Below are 10,186 nucleotides of genomic sequence, written 5' to 3' on the forward strand. Positions count from 1 at the left end.
AAGACCTATAGAACTGTGTGTTATAATGAGAGAATTTTATCATATGAAATATGTAAACTATTTTCCAGGTCATGACAGCTACCTAAAATGGAAAGCAGACTATGACAAAGGAATCTAACTGTATTACAAATGACTCATAACCAGACTAAAGGGAATAAAAAAAAAAGAAAGAAAATAAACCATCCTACATAACTTTGGAAATCAGTATTTCGATTAGAGACTAAAGACAGTCAAAAAATTGTCCACAAGTTTTGTACTCTAATTGGTAAAATAATTTCTCAGAGGGGTATGGGTTAATAATTCTGAAATTATTTTATATGTATACTAAGGTTGAACAAATAAATATATTGTAGATAATAAGAGCCATATTTCTCACTGTCTGAGAAAGAAATTACTAGTAAGGACAGGAGTGAAGGCACAAATGAACCTATGATGATGAATCAGAGTTGGTATTAGCAATAAAACTCCTGAGTATTTTAAAAAATATGTAGAAGATAGAATTGAATATATATATATGAGTATTTATATATATATATATATGAGTATTTATATATATATATGAGTATTTATATATATATATGAGTATTTATATATATATATATGAGTATTTATATATATATATATATATATATATATATATATATATATGTAATGAGTTACTATTCATACATATAGTCCCTAGCTCTGTCCACTGAGAGAGCCTAGAAGCACTCACTCCCCAGAAGAAACGAGCACTCTTGTTACCCAGACCTTGGTTTCTAAATACCATTCTCCATTACAATGAATCAGGGCTCCTTGGGGAATTGAGTGATACCCTGGAAGAAGCAGAATGGAACCTCTTAGGCACTTCTGGGCTAGGTAACTCACATCAGCCAAGGGCCAATCCTGAGATGGGTACAGGTATGAAAACAACAAAAACAATCTCTTCTCTGTATCTATGATCTTTTTATTATTTCCAGAGTTCTACTTTTACCAGAATGTTGTACAGGGGGAATCATATGGTTGTAACCATCTCAGATGGGCTTCTGTCACTTAATAATATGCATTTAAGATACCTCCATATTTTTGGTGGTTTGATAACTCTTTTTTTTGTTTTTTTAGTGCTGAATAATATCCCGTTTTCTGAATGTACTACAGTTCATCCATTCACCTACTGAAAGGCACCTCAGTTGCTTGCAAGTTTTGACAATTATGAATAAGGCTGCTACAAATAACTGTGTGCAGGTTTTTGTGTGGGCATAAGTTTTCAGTTCCTTTGGGTAAATACCAATGAGTGTGATTGCTGTATCATATGGTAAGAGTATGCTTAGTTTTTCAAGAAACTCAAAGCTACTGTACTGTTTTACATTTCTTTCAACAATGTATGAGAGGCCCCATTGCTCTATATCCTCAACAGCATTTGTTACTGTTAATGTTCTAGACTTTGGCTGTTCTAATAGTTGTGTAGTGGTCAGGGCACTTTATTTTCGTATTTGAAATGACAACACTAATAAGTGGTCTTTTGACACTAGTTCTTGTGCTCATTTTAGTATACCAGATCCTACCCCAGGAAGGTCATGATCTCTACTGTGCCTCTGAACACTTAGTTACGGTACTTATATGCACCCTCCTTTTCCTTCCTTCCATAATACAGAGTTGGAAATAATTTCTAATTACCATGTTTCGGGGAAAAGAACATAAGGTAAATAGTCAGAAGACTTCAAGTATGGCTCCAGGTTATGCAATAATAACATGTGTGATTCATTTAGAGAAATGTAACCCTTCTGAGCCTTCATTTCTCCATTAAAAAAAAGTATTTGTTCCACCCAATATGGATGAAGTGAAGATAAACTGAGATAGAACATATGCCTTCAGTTACTGGAATCACCAATATAAGGTATTGTCATTATTTTGAAAGGGCAAGAATAAAGCACAATGAAATGTTTCAAAGGAGTATACAGTTAGAATACAGATTTCTTGTCCGTATAGGCAAGGTCAGGATGTTGCAGGCCCAAGCTACTGATGACTTCCAATGGCCAGGGTTTCTACATGCAGGGAGCATGTCTGGTTCATGCTTGTGTCCTGCACTGTGTCTTGTGCATAGAGAGACCAGGTAAATGTGTGTGGAATGGAAGGAATTTGATTTCCTGGAGGCTAGTGCTAGTTCTATTTCTGCTAAAATGAAACAAATGTTTCTCAACCAGATTCTAATCCAGATAATGGGTGATATACTAAAAATTGGAAGAGTGGGGAAAAAGTGGGAGAGAGGAAGTCTGTGGAAGAGAAATGAAGGAAAAAATAGAAAAGAAAATACTTTTGCCCTCCATGTGAACATTTCCATATTAAATACAATTCGTTTGTGAAGAAATTATGGACCCAGAGCACACTGTTTTCCTGCGGAGAGGATTTTTACAATCTCAAAATCAGTCCTTTGATCCTAAAGTATTTACAGTTTTGTTGCAGAGATATGATCACATAAAACCATGAAAAATAAAACCAAGACAAATAAAGTTTTGTTTATTGTTCACTACTGATAATGTCTGAGTTTTTAAACATACATATATGTATACTCATACATAATTTTTAAGGTGAAATCATAGCAACCCTAGTAAACATTACAATTGCCTTAATTATACATCAAGGAAAACAAGGTAAAAGAGGTTAAGTGATTTATCCATAGTCACACAACTAGTATATGGAAGATCTGAGATTTAAATGCCAGTCTGCATATGACCAACCATGCAGGTTCTGCAAGTGAATAAGTGTAAAATTGCATGTTTCTTACTAAAATAATAATAACAGTAGATGATCTGGGCCATCAGTGAATGTTTTCAACTTAGATTTGTTTGTAAAAGAATAATATATTTTAGGTAGGTTGGTAAGAACATTCATATTGTCAGGAAAGGTCATGAGGACATCTTTTTAGAAGAAAGAAAATTGCCAAGATTGTCTAAACACTTTCAAACATAAGGTATTTTGCTGAATTTAAATTATATCATTTGAGTTATGATCTTCTTCCTTATTTACTACGTGTTCATCCAGTTATCAAAATCGTGTATTACCATGTACTAGTCAGGCAGTATTCTAGGTGCTAGCAATACAGCAGTGAGTAAAACATAAAAAATCCCTGCCCAGGATATCAGAAAGGGGCCCCACCCTGGATGTGCAGATGTGGGCGACAGGTAGAAAATAACATCTGCTTCCCTGGCTCTTTACTCCTAAAAAACATCCTTAAGCCCCTTGTGGGGGTGGTAGTATGAAAGAATGATACATCCTCTCACCCCCAAGGCCACTGGAGGAGAAATAGAAGCAAAGCCCATATGCTTCTGGGGAAGGATAGGAAACTGTCCAAATTTTATTCATTATGTTATAGCATTCCACAAATGTTGATATAACAGATGTAGGCAATTATTGGGCTCATGCCTATGGGATTCACTAGCCTTATATGTGTCCTCTTCCCCCACAGCAACTTTTGAAATGCAGTTATAGCTCAGGTGGCATGATTATACCTTGCCAAGCTATGATGTTATCTATATTGCTGTTTATACTCAGTGACCTATGTATGAAATCGTTTCTCCCATCGCCAAAATATGAGGATCTAGGAAATGAGTTAGAAGTGGGAGCAGCTATTCTTACCCTTACCCCTAATCAATTCACATGCAAAAGTTTTTATTTCTTTCTGTATTGTAGTTAAGGCTGTTTTAGAAACTATTATTCACTGGAGAAATTATCAACAGATTTATGAGCAGCTGCATGAGTTTTTCAGCAGCTTCATTGACAAGATCCTATATATCGAGGTGTTATATACCATTGAGACCCTTGGTGGTTGCTTCCTGGAGATCCTTGACATTTGCAATGCCTTCTGGGAAGCCCACTTTGGTGCTGTGGGTAGCTAGGATCTTTGGTAGCCACTCTTCTGACCTGTGTTCCCAGCCCTTCCAATGGTTGAATAAACCTCAAATTCTGTATCAAACTGTTCTACTTAGACTATCTAGAATGGCTTCTGTTTTGCTGCCTGAGATGTAACTGATAAAGGGTCTTTATGATTCAAATGTGTTCCCAGGGAGAGAAAACAAATCAAAGTGGGTAGAGGTTAGGGGAAAAGGTACATTTAACAAATTGGGGAAAAGCAAATGCATGTGTAGTCACAAGTCACAATGCATGTGTAGTCCAGTGGAATGACAGCTTAAGGAAGTCCTCATACCATGAATATAATAAAGTCTTTCCTTACATGAAACATAGTAGCAAATATTGCCTATAGAGAGCTATTCAGTTTACAAAACAATTTCATTAACCCTCTTGGATTTGGGGAGAGGTGAAATATATATTCTCTGTCTTAACTCCATTTTACCCAATCATCTTATCTCAACACAATAGCAACTTTGTGAGTGGTAGGGCAGACATCACTATATGTCCTTTACAGACTATAAAACTGAGGTTTTGAACCATTAGATTCATTTCATTCACTTACTCAAGGAACAGATGCACACTGGTCATTTATTGTGTGTCAGACATTGTGTTAGAGACCAGGAGTAAGAGAATAAACAAGACAAACATCTCCTGACCCTCATACTTCTTACTTAGTGAGGAACACTGACATGACATAAATGATTTTTAGTGTCATAAATGCTTTTACAAAAGGGAAAGCAGAGGGTGCTATGGAAGCCTCAACCTTAAAGACATTCACAGAAGGTCTCTCTGGGGAGCTGATACCTAACCTGTTACTGAGACCTAAAAAATGACTAAGCAGTGGGCTTGGCCCACACTCACACAGTCAGAATACAGAAAAACCTGGAATGCATTTCAACTTCAGGTTCTCAAACTTTTGCTCTGATGCTCTCTTCATGACACAAGTTGATGGGGTTGCGATTACTTTACTGACTTGGAGGACAGAGGCTATGCAGTATTTATATCAATCTGAAAGTAAATAACATCTAATCCTCGGTGGTCAGGTTGGTTTGGCTGTTTTGGCTCTTGCTTCCTTATAAAGAGTATGAATCTCAATATAATATTTAAAATCTGTGTCTCAGGGCCTAGGCAGTTCTACTTCATAAACATTCATTTCCTTTCTAGTGCCTGTAAAGGGAGACTAAACTATTCAATTGAATAATATGGAATTCCTGATATTTAATCATTTGGGCTTCAAAGATGACAGTTTTGTGTCACTCTTACCTAATACTGAACTAAGAAACCCAGTCCAGGATTGAAGTGTTCTAAGTAGTTCTTTTAACTTCTTTTACAAACACAAGGTATACCTCATTAAAACATAATTGCTTCAGATAAAAACAGTATTAGACCCAGAAAATCATGAAGTCTGGGAGAATTCACATCAGTCTGAAAGCTGCCTTTATAGTTATGGAGAGAAAGCACTTTTAAAAAGTTGTCTAATTACAAATTGACTTGACCAGGTCAATAATTTGAGATCTAAAGAAGATCTACAGGATATAATTGACCATTCTGGTTGAATCAATAACAGACTGACTTAAAAACAGTCTAAATTATGGGGACAGCCATGATGACACTTTCTAAATGTAAATTGCTTGAAAGTTTGAAAAGAGCTATTGTCCCATAATAGCAGGACAAAGCCTGAAGCAAGTAAATATTTTAATTCTTAGTATTTGGTGCTAAAGAGTAAGCAGATTATGTAATTTTAAAATTTGCATTGAAAATCTTTCACTTTAAAAAAATTTTTATATTTGTTTTACAAACATTATTTGTTGGGAAAATGGAGAAATGTATTTCCACATGTTGCTGATGAAACTGATAATATCTTTGAGGAGGAGAATTTGGTAATGTGTACTGAAAGCCAATGAATGTTTATATGATACATTTTCAATAGGAGTGGTATCACCTCTAAGTGGGAGATGAATTGGTGGTGGTGGGAATCTTATTCTCTTAATTTACGTAAATAATATATTTAAATTATGTAAATATATACATAAATATATATATTGCATATATATGTATATAATTATATGTATTATGTATACACATATATTTATATATATGATATATATATAAATAATAGGGGCATCAGATGGCTCATCGGTTAAGCATCTGACTCTTGGTTTCAGCTAAGGTTATGATTTAGTGGTTTTGTGGGTTCAAGCCCCACATTGGGCTCTGCATTGGCAGAGCTTGGGATTCTCTGTCTCCCTCTCTGTCTCTCTCTCCCCAACTCACACTGTCTCTGTTTCTATTAAGATTAATAAATAAACTTAAAAACATATATATTTATATATTACATGAGGGGGTGATTAGGAAACAAATCTAAAAAACCCTTTGGTAAGTAATAATGAATAAAATGTTCAGAAACACTGGCTTATATCTTTGAATCAATAGCTGAAAACTATAGGAACTTTTGGAAAATTATAAAAATTTAATCCTAAGAACAATGTTTAGGATGTGCAAATATAGAGCTAATATTCATAGCAATGCTATTTATAATAATGAATAATTGGAAGACTCCTAAATTTCCAAAAATAGAGAATGATTAAAGAAATTGTGATGTATTCCTAAAGTAGAATGATATGTACTTACTGTATGTGAAGGAAATATGTATGGTATGGAATATGTTCACAATTCTGTAATTGAAAAAAAATTGCATTCTGTTATCACTTTGTCAAAATGTATATTGACATTTATACATAGGACAAAACTGACCAAAAGGATTCATACAAAAATATTTTATAGCGATTATCAGTGAATGGGAAGTGGCAAATAATTTTGCCTTCTCTTGTCTCAACTGTTTTTTCTTTCCTCTTAATTAAATATTTATTTCTATCAATTCAATACCCATGCATAACTTGAAATTTCAAATAATACTAAATGAATTAAAATAAAGCTTTGCTATCCCCCACTTTATTCAACTTGCCTAAAGTAATGACTTCCAACATTTTAAGGCTATTTTTCCTTGTGCTTACCTCCATGTAACTTACTTAACTTGCTATTTCTTTGCTTATTGTTGATTCTAGGTGTCTTCTATTGACTTCTTATAATATCGTATTAGGATATCTCTTCCTTATGTTTTCCTTAACAGTCGCAAACCCTTCCCCTTCCATCAACCATACCAATATATTTGTATCATAAATTTTGAAGGCTCAGTATTCTGTGTTGAATTTATTATAATTAAAAAATAGTGTTTATTTTTAAACTTCATAGCTTACTATATGATTGCATTTTCTTTCTTATTCACAAATTTGTTTTGAAGCTAATAATTGTCTTCTTAACTTTTCATGAGTCTAATCTTTGTAAATTCTCCTATAGAAATATAGAACTCCTATATATAGCAGCACTTTCAACAATAGCCAGGTTATGGAAAGAGCCTAAATGTCCATCAACTGATGAATGGATAAAGAAGTTGTGGTTTATATATACAATGGAATACTACTTGGGAATGAGAAAGAATGAAATCTGGCCTTTTGTAGCAATGTGGATGGAACTGGAGAGTGTCATGCTAACTGAAATAAGTGATACAGAGAAAGACAGATACCATATATTTTCACTCTTATGTGGATCCTGTGAAACTTAACAGAAGACCATGGGGGAGGGAAGGGGGAAAAAAGTTACAGAGAGGGAAGGAGGCAAACCATAAGAGACTCTTAAAAACTGAGAATAAACTGAGGGTTGATGGGGGGAGGTGGGGTGGGAGGGGAAAGTGGGTGATGGGCACTGAGGAGGGAACCTGTTGGGATGAGGACTGGGTGTTGTATGGAAACCAATTTGCCAATAAATTTCATATTAAAAAAAAAAGAAATATAGAACTCCTTTTCATATGCACAGATGCAATAGCATACCAGTTTTGTTGTTGTTTTGGTTTGGTTTGGTTTGGTTTCTCTTAGAGACATCACTTCTGGAGCCCTCCATCTTTTTATTTAGTTGTCATTAACTGGTAGGGATTATTCCTGGCTGTCGTCTTGGAACTTCTCTTTATTGTAATCCTGGAAATTTTCTGTATTTCCTCCTACTTTAAACAGTTTTGTTTGTTTGTTTGTTTTCTCTCCATTTCTTAATTTGCTGCTTTGTGTTATCCTTAGTGGCTCCATGTCAAAGGACACATAGGAGATAAATTTGTTGAAACTATTCATAGCTGAAAATAGAGTCATTCTGCTCATATACTAGATTTCTGGTTTAGCTGGGTATTGAATTTCAGAATGTTGAAATAATTTTCCCTCAGAAATTTGAAGACAACACTTAAAAGTTGTTCAGCTTCCTCTTTTGGCATTGAAAAATCCAGTGGCATTGTAATTACTGATTTGTTGTACATAATACTTTTTTTTTTGGTCTAGGAATCTTTAGAATATTATTTTTGCCCTTTATATTCTGAAATTTCCCAATGGTGTTCCTTCTACATTCTTGAGAATTTTTTTTTTCATTTTCTAAGTGGATATTTAGTAGTCTTTTCATTCTCAAAAAGATAATGTCCCAGTTAAGGGAAATGTTGTTATTCCTACTTTCTCTCTTTCTGGAATTCTTATTTGAGTTGGATGGTGGACTTATTGAATTGAGCCTTTAATTTTCTCATCTAGCTTCCATCTCCTTTTATTTTTTCTGGTTTCTGGTAGATTTCTCCAAGTTTATCTTCCGATCTTCTATTGACTATTTTAGTTTGCTGTCATGGTTCATAATGCAAGAGCTTTCTGTTTATGCTTTGTTACTTTTTAAAAAAATAAAATATTTTGAGGGCACCTGGGTGGCTCAGTCAGTTAAATGTCTGACTCTTGATTTCAGCTCAGGTCATGATCTCGTTGCTCGTGAGTTTGAGTCCCACATCGGACTCTGTGCTGACAGAGTAGCGACTGCTTGGGATGCTCTCCCCTCTCTCTCTGCCCCTACCCTGCTTGCTGTCTTTCTCAAAATAAATAAATAGACTTAAAAAAATAAAAACAGTGTATTCTTTTAACTTCATATAGATCTTTCTGAAAATATACAGATTAATTTTTGAAGTTATATCCTGCTTTTGTTATTTTCTGTTTCTTTCTTATTTTTTTTTCTTTTGCTTCAGTCTATCTTTTAGATTAGAGGCTTTCCTGAGATAGTTAGGAAATGTGTTTTATAATTAAGATGGAATTACTAATGAAGAGAAGGTTTTTGTAAGACCTCTATACTTTCACACATCTTCTTGATTCATAGGCTTCACAGTGAATAAATGGGTAGAGAACTGACTCTTTGTTGAATCACTTCTAAGTGTATCAGTGGGTACTATTTCTCAGTAAGAATCTTCTATTTTCTTTTCTGGATGTAAGAAGTAGCCAGAGATCTTGGAGGAAATAAACTCTGTTCTTCATTAATTCTTCATCCCCTCTGGCAGAGGGGATCTGCTTTCTAATAATCCCTTCTACAAAATTTTAGCCTGTTCTCCTATTTATGATCTCATCATACTTCCTTGCATTGAGAAATAACTGGTTCCTCTTGTTCCTGAGGTTTATTTTAGTATTTAGGAAAAAAAATCATTTCTTCCTGGCTTCCTCATCTGCTTGCACACAGCAAATCCAAGAAAATTAAAAGCTAACTGTACACTAGTTTCACTTTCTTTCTTTTAAAATTTTGCTGAAAATTCTGCTCTGCTATTCCATCATTGGCTGCTCTCTTTACCATTGTGGGGTTATACCACCAAAGTTTCTTTAATGTAATTTTAGTGGGGTTTAGAAGGAAAAAATAGATAAGATCTGGTGTTTAGTTTACTACATTTATCTTGAAATTCTTTATAAGTGTTTCCTTTATTTTTTCAAGGATCATGTTTTACTTTGGTAATCAGGATGATAATAAATATAAAGAAATATAATGCTGTTTCACTTCTTATAATACCTACTACCACTCCACAATGTCTGTGAAACCGTAAATAAAGACATAGATAATCTCTGCATATGGCTTCTGTAATGGCCAATTATGGTCTCCATTATGACTGGACCCTCCTTTTCTACTCACTAATTGAACTCTACCCTATATTTGTCTCTCCAGAACAATTATTTATCCTGGAGTTTCTGAGCAGGTCCATTCTCCATCTATGCCTTTCCTAACTCTCTATTATTGCTAATCCTCCATTATTACTGCCTACCTAGGCCCTCCCTTTTATAACCTTTCTTATCCTTAGCTCAGATCCCTGCCTACTTTGTATAACTCTCTCACTGCGCTTGCATTGAAGTAGGATTTCTATGTCGGTGCAGTGTCCACTAATGTAGGATGATAGGAGGCTGATGAGTATTGG

This window comes from Panthera tigris, chromosome D1, assembly GCF_018350195.1.
Source record: "Panthera tigris isolate Pti1 chromosome D1, P.tigris_Pti1_mat1.1, whole genome shotgun sequence".
Lineage (NCBI taxonomy): Eukaryota > Metazoa > Chordata > Mammalia > Carnivora > Felidae > Panthera > Panthera tigris.